Here is a 7,789-nt window from a genome sequence, read left to right as displayed (position 1 = left end):
GGGTTTTAAAATAAATTTTTAATACCCTTTTTCCCCCATAACATCCGCGTGAAATGGGGCGAATAAACCCACAAAGATCCCGAATTCGGGAACCGGAGGACCCCTGGGGAGAGGTGGGAAGAATTATCGGGGCCGGGATTAGTAACTACTCCTAAAACTGGGAGGGAAAAACCCCTTTTTTCCTTGTTATAAGGCCGAGGCCCCGATCCCCGGGGAAATTTTGGGGGAACTATATCCGAGACACCCAAACCAATGTACAATGTAACAACGAGCTACGGTCAGTAGGTCGGAACCGCTCAAACAATGGAGTAGAAATGGCCAGGCGTATGATAACGCGTTTAAGGTTGAAAGATATTTCAACGTAAAAACAAACTTAAGGTATTTCTGAAATCGTTGGCTACGTCCTCCGCAAGGTCACTCTCGCAACAAGTGACGTCATCGTGTGCAAACTTCAAAGGATCAAAGTGCCCATACCAAATCGGGATCGCCGCAAAGATCTTACGATCGTGATGAGAACGGAAAAGAATTAAAGAATAGCTGGAACGTCAGCCATCTCAAGAGATACTACCTTTGATAAGGATGACAGGTATGATTGCGCAAATGCATTTTTTATTTTATCCTAACTTGATTCCTCTCCACGACAGGAATCACCCTAGGAGGAACTACCTGCTTCTCCACCTCCTGACTGTCGGAAGGAGCACCGAGGACACGTGATGCACTCTTTTCCTTGACCTAGGTTTTGTCCCAAAGAGGTTTTACTGGCAAGGTTTTTAACGAGGCAATAACACAAAATATGTCACATTCGATCAGAAATCAGAAAACCTGGAGAGAGCTCTACTAGATGTTGTCAAACCTGATACTCGAATCCTCACAAACGAGTACCGGGGGGAGGGAAGGGGAATCGAGCAAAATTCAACAAAGACACAAGGACTAGGACTGCCGGGAGAAAATGAACGTTAATTGTTACCTATCCTTCCCCGTCCTCAAGTATCTTAGTAAGATTTTTTGCACTTTAATCAAGCAGTCTCTACGTATAAAATCCAGGGAAAGTGAAATAAGAATCCCTACTTATTTTTCAGAGCATTCACCAATGGGGTATCTCTTAAAAACAAAAAATGTTCGGGGCAAAACCAAACTCGAAAGCCATATGGCCCCATGAAACTGCTTCAAACACACGACACAACCTTTGGAGCCTCCGAGCGTGCAGGTTCCGCGAACCTTTGTGCCATTAAAAGAGGTTGAGATGCCTTCCTCATCAGCACCGAAATCCGGGGCCCCTCTATCTTGTTGCTAATTAGATGAATAATTCCTGACCGCAAAAAGTGTTTCCAGAAGTGACATACCGAGATTGAGTTAAAAATGATGACCTTAAACACAAAACACTAAAGTGAAAAAATGCGTGCACCGGTCATTAATTTTTAAGCTTAAACACCAACACTCGAATATAAGCGTAGTTCGGGCAGATGGGTATAGCGATCACGCCCCGACGACTTATGTGTTAAAAATAAAAGCCAACAAGATTATTTGCAATTACTACTGTTGCCAACAAAGCGTATGTCAAAGCGCAAAAGAAATCAAATGAACGCAATCACATGCATTACTAAGGGAAACATCTTTTCCTTCAAACACCCAGGCTCAGGCAAATATTTTAAGGGCACATAAGGCCCGATATCCAACGAGGAAAATTCAGAAAAGGACATAATTACGAGCACGCAGGCTCGAAAAACAAAAACAAATTAAGGGTACATAGACCCAACCTTCAATAAAACACACACACAAAAAAAAAACACAATAAAAAAGCACGACGGCCGGAGCAGTTTTAACCAGACACAAAGGCCCACAGAGCAGTAAGCATGGGCTAAGCAGGAGGGGAAACTTTTTCATCATCCAAAGAGCTAGAGAAAGCATTAGAGGAGGAAGGAGTCCGATCACGGAGGTCGTCCGTAGCAATATTGGCAGCCCCCACATCCACCTCTGCATCCGTCAGAGTAGAATCAATATCTTGAATGCGGCCCTCTCTGATATCCAGAACAACATCGCGCCGGGTCTTCAGCATGGCATAGTCCCTTAAATTATTAAAGAAGTGCTGATCGGCAGCCCGACACTGCTGCAGTTGAACATTACAGGCTTTAAGTTGAGTATGGAAAGCCTCCAGCGCTTGCACTCGCCCTTGGGCAGCCAACCACTTTGCGTCCACCCGGACTGCCCCCTCCTGAAGTTCTCGATGGGCAGTTATCAGGTCCTGAAGGGCTCTCTCTCCGGCAGACAAAGATTCATTATCTTCTCTCCTTTCAGAGTCCAAAAAAGATCTATGGGTCATCAGCTCGAACAAATCAGCCCTCAGGCGGGAGTTCTCGGATCGCAGCCTCCTCACTTCTCCGGACGAAGAAGGTGAGCTCCTAACTGTCTCGAGAACAATAGTAATGGAAGCATGGCCCTACCAAGAAAGACGGGCGGAAGGATGAGAAATTTAGAAGGAACAAAGTGACAACCTTGATTAAATAAACGCACCTAGATAAGTAGTCGCTCCAGGTAAGAGAGAAGAGCCTCTAGATCTGTCTTTTCTTTCTCCTCCTGAGGGGACGGAGCGGAGGGACCAACGCCTGCATTGCCCGTGGTCCCTCCAAGGTTTTCAGCAATAGGCTCGGAAGCCCCTTCCTCTCCTCGATCAGCAGCCCCATTCTACCCGTCTTCTTCCAAATTCACCACTCCCGACATAGCTTCATTCCAATGCTGTAATAGTTGGCGATGAGATAGCACCCGAGAGCCAATCCCTTCAGAAGTAGACGGGCCTGCATCCCTTGGAAGTCTTTACTTCTGGCTGGAAATAGCCAGAGAGAGATTGGTGTGTGCTTTTCTTCATGAGAAGGGCCCTTCGGTATGATAATCCTCGAACAAGAAAGCCTGCATAAAATTCACATGAGGAACGGTCCCCGAATATTGGGATAAGCGAAAAATGATATCGGGAATGAAAAGTCTTTGTTAAAAACTCACCGTGACTTTTTCCCCTCCATCGGTCGGTAGATATACTCCTCCAGGTCCTTTCAATGCCAATAGAGAAACGCAGGAGGTTTATCACCCAACTGAAGAGACTGGGCATATGGTCTACATCCACGAGGACCGTTGTAAGAGAAAACGAAGCATAAGTGTTATGGTTCGCTTTTATGCGGGTTAAGGCATAAAAGTTACTACGAGGTTGTTGATGCTCTAAATTGGATATTTAGTTTTAGAGTCGCCACCTAATTGATTTAAGGAAAACTAGGAAAACCAGGTTTAAAATTTTTTTCAAGCACGAGAAAAAGTCTTTTGGACCAGAGTTCGAGGTAAGATTCTGGTGATCCCCTAGGAAAGGTTTTAAGCACCCTAGTATTAAGGATCCGTAGAATACGGTTGGCCTACGAGCTTCAATGTGTGATTTGTAATTATTTGCTTAAGAGTTGTTCATATTTTTGCAAAATATCATTCTTTTTCATATCATAATTTTTAGAAAAAATTTGGCAAAAAGTCCCCTTATAAAAAGGGTTTTTGGTTTCAAAAATTCACGTAAGTGTTCAACTCACTTTATTTTCGGACTAGGACACACTCGGAATTTCTCCCAAGTAGAGTCACTACTATTCTAGTTCTAATAAATTGGGTTTAGTACTTACGGGTTTTATTATACATATATAAAAATATGGAGTATATTTCCGGTGTTTTATCCTTTATATATATGTTGGAAAAAATACAAGTATTTTTTATATTCAAGTCCATTTCTATGTATTGAAGCTCATGAAGGTCAGCCCAATTCTAAGTCCATAACCCGGCTCGGTCTTAAAAATCAGTCCAAACAAGTCTTCTGATTTCAGTCCAATTTTAATGTTGGGCTTCCAGGCCCAAAGTCCTTTTCCAGAAAAATATTCCAAGTCCCAGTCTCCAACAGTTCAATATTCACATCAAGTCCAAAAAGTCCAAATTGGTACTTCTTTCTTTCAATACTTAGCCTAGTTTTAAGATCATTTCTTATGCATTTCAGATTACGTTTTCTTGAAGTTCTTTTCCATTAAAATGAATACGAATTTTTACAGTTTTGCACTTAAAATGGAGTGATCACTTTAACGTTTTGAAGAAGAAAATACCAATTTTTTTATTTAGACTTAGGAAACCGTTTTAACTTTAGCAAATCTCATTTCTTTGTTGTCCTTATACCGTGACCTTTGAAAAAGAACAGTCTTAAAAATCATCAAGTTAAAGGATGGTTTTAACCAAACTTTAGAAATCAATTTGTGGTGACTTACCTAAGTAACTATGTGTTCCCTAAATTCTAACATTCATATGGGTTCCAATAATTCATAAGTGTCATTCACAAATACATTTTTTCACAAAAAATGAATCAAATAAGAGGGAGGTTAGGTTGGTGGGCCTACCTAAGCCCACCAGTTACTATTTTTACCCATAGTTGGGCCTTCATTGCAATTATTAGCTTCCTTTTCATTTCCCATACCGACTCGATTAAAAGACAGAATAGCTGGGCCTTTGGCCCAGTCAGGTTCATGCAAAGATATGGCCCAAACGGCCCGAGGTTGATTCACATAAAACAGGCAAAAGATAAGAAATTAGTATACGTCTAAAGGTACGAGGCCCAAAATAAGCACAGTATAATACATGACATAGTAACAGAATACTTAGAGAGGTACTCAATTCCCAATCAAACAACCATCAAAGAAAACAAACAACTAAGGCTTGTATTTAGCGTTTTTCTGCGCAAAGGCCTACTGAGTAAAGAAAAGGAAGACACCCATAATTTAAGGATTTAAATAACAGATCACTGTATTAAGATGATATGCCTAATATACACTGAATATATCATCACACACATATTGAAACAGATATATAGTTGGATACAATCTCAATATGCTAATTCACACCCTCTATATACCATATGGACTCAGTCATACAAAGGAAAACAAGGAAAAGCAATGCTTAACGTATAGAGGATTTCATGTAGGCACTAGTAGTCAAGATATAATCAAGCAACGCACAGGACCAGTATACAAGTAACATGCAGTATATACACTTGGTCACATGATCCCAAGCATTTATCTACAAATCCCATAGAGTATCCATATAGACTCACACTTACTAAATACTGAATTTATTATGCTTAATATTCTTTCAAACATAGCCTGAGACTAGTAATATAGCAACCAACAACTAGGAAATAGCATAGATCACATAACTTAAGAAACAGAGCCATTGAGGGAGCATACAAAGGGCCTGGTCATTTCTTAAGGCAACTAACATATTATTCTAGTCTCAATAGGTGTAGTTCCAGATTCAGCAGACATAATGGTCCTATTTTAGTGCCAACAAAGCCTCTCTAAAAGGGAAAATAGGGGAAAGTAGATGCCATTTGGTTTGAACAACATGTCACAAAGAAATACGTCCAGCAATATCACATAATCTTAAGTTATATATGCTTCAGAAAAACACTTAAACTTAAGCAGAGATAGGCATGCTTCAGGTGTCCATATTGGTCTGAATCAAGGAAAGCTTAATATGCTAGTCATGTTATCAAGTCAAAAGGAAGCTCATAGACATTCTCAACATGTGTTCAAGTCAGAAACAGGCACTAACATATATTACTAATATTCAGTCCCAGCAGTATACAATATAACCACTTCACAATACTTAGTTATTTTTTAATCATGCTTAGCAGACTTTTAAGTTATATCGAAACAAGGCGGTAAACAAATATAATTATTATTTAACCATAAGATCCTAAGTTTATACAATATGCAAAGATCAATCAGATATTCAGATCAAACAAAAGCTGTTTCAAGACAAGGGTTTCATGTTTAAACAGGATCACACTTAACAGGATCAACAACATGGTTCAAGTATGGTTTGAAATGCTGAGTCCTTTTTACAACATTATTTAACAAATCACAAGGTTTTGTCATAATAACAGGTCAAATGAACCCACAGTAAGGCCACATTTAAGCAAATGGCAAATAAGAAACAAAGCTAACAGCTATCAGGCTACCAGGTCCAGACAAGCAATATATTCATCTGATCCAGCCTTATCATGGTAACTTATAAGCCTATTTAACTAATAGAGAGCACACGTTCAGCATGGATATGTCACATTTAGAGGAAGCAATACTTAAAAGCATGCTCAAACTAAATCTGATTGGACCAACAACAATCAGGCTTAAAGTAACAGGTTGTAACACACAAGGCATATAGAGTTGGATTCAAAATAAGCTACAAGGGCTAGATAAACTGAACTAAACCATCATTGAAACAGTTCCAACTTCTCAAATCAATACCTAGGGTAGAAGCACATTATTTATCTAATCATGTTTAATATCTGAACAAATTCAACAACAAACTAAGGCTAGTCATATAAGTATATTTGACTAACTCAAGCCAAAACAGCCCATAACCAACATGTTCAATAAGCTGAACAAAACCAGTACTCATAGATATACTTGGATGCTATACTAACATAGAGGCATGCTAAACACCTCAAATTAATAGACAAAACATATTTAACTAAACATATCAGGCTAGATTAACACCTAAATGTGCTTAACTAAACAAGCTTAACATAAACTTAACAAGCATCTTAATAGGCTATTAAACAGAACTAAACAATAAACACTATTTAACACATAAGCAAAATGGCAAACAAATTAACATTTAATAACCAAAAAATGCAGAAAAAATAAAAAGGAAGGGAAAATACCTCTTTGTTGTGCAACCTTGGTCGAGATTTGAAATTGGAGAATCCAATTGTTCCCACCCTCCCCCCAAATGCTCAGTACCACACAAAAGAAAAGAAAAACCTTTTAAAATTTGAACTAAATCGAAAATTAAAGGTCTCAAGTATAAAAATACTAGAAGCCCTAGGTATTCAATTTTTTGCAAGTGAATATCAGATGCCAGGTCTATCAAATAGTGCAACTTGAGGCCCTAATTATAGTATCCCCAAATCCCCAAAACCCTAGATGTAACGATGCGGGATAAATCCCAAAAATGGGATTCCCTCCTCACATTCAAGTATTGTAGGTGTCATGCCCCAAAACCCACCCTAGACATGACCGGCATCCGAAGTCATGAACAATCTCGAAAGAACCTAAAGATGCAACATTCAATTTCTAGAACCTGCAAGGTTCACTACTCAAATGCCAAGAATTTACAGATAAGCAACTAACAAATTAAACAAAATATCAATTATTAAATGAGCGGAAGCCTTGATAAAGGTATAACTTAGTCAAAACAGCAAAGCCGAAGCTTTAACAATAATCCTCCAACTACCCACGGACTGAATGTAAGCTAATAGCTTCTAATAGTAAAGAATGACCGTTTAATCATCGGGATGGAGCCCGAAAAACTAATATAAATAAATGGAATAAATAAATAGAGGATGACCCACGAATGAGCACGTGGGCTCACCAAATGAACAACAGCAACAAGTTCTCCTAGCGCTTTAGTCTCCATGAACCTGCTCTTCTTCGTTACCTAACATACAATAAAAAATAACAATGTTATGCCTGAGTACTTCGTACTCAGTGAGTGCCTCGGGGACAATATGACATATAAGAATCAGATACAGTAATAAGTAACGAAATCAGTTCTAGAAACCTTGTGAAATCATTGTTAAACAGTTACTCAACTTGGTTCAATATGCTTGTCAAATTGAATGTGAATCCCTTTTTTTTTATCAAGTTTACACTTTTGATTATGTCCTTTAAATTTGCCAGATTATCATCAGTAATACTTTCATAAAGAGATAAAGCTATTTCAA

This window comes from Lycium ferocissimum, chromosome 9, assembly GCF_029784015.1.
Source record: "Lycium ferocissimum isolate CSIRO_LF1 chromosome 9, AGI_CSIRO_Lferr_CH_V1, whole genome shotgun sequence".
Taxonomy (NCBI): domain Eukaryota; kingdom Viridiplantae; phylum Streptophyta; class Magnoliopsida; order Solanales; family Solanaceae; genus Lycium; species Lycium ferocissimum.
The sequence above is the reverse complement of the archived record's forward strand: the minus strand, read 5'-3'. Positions refer to the sequence as shown.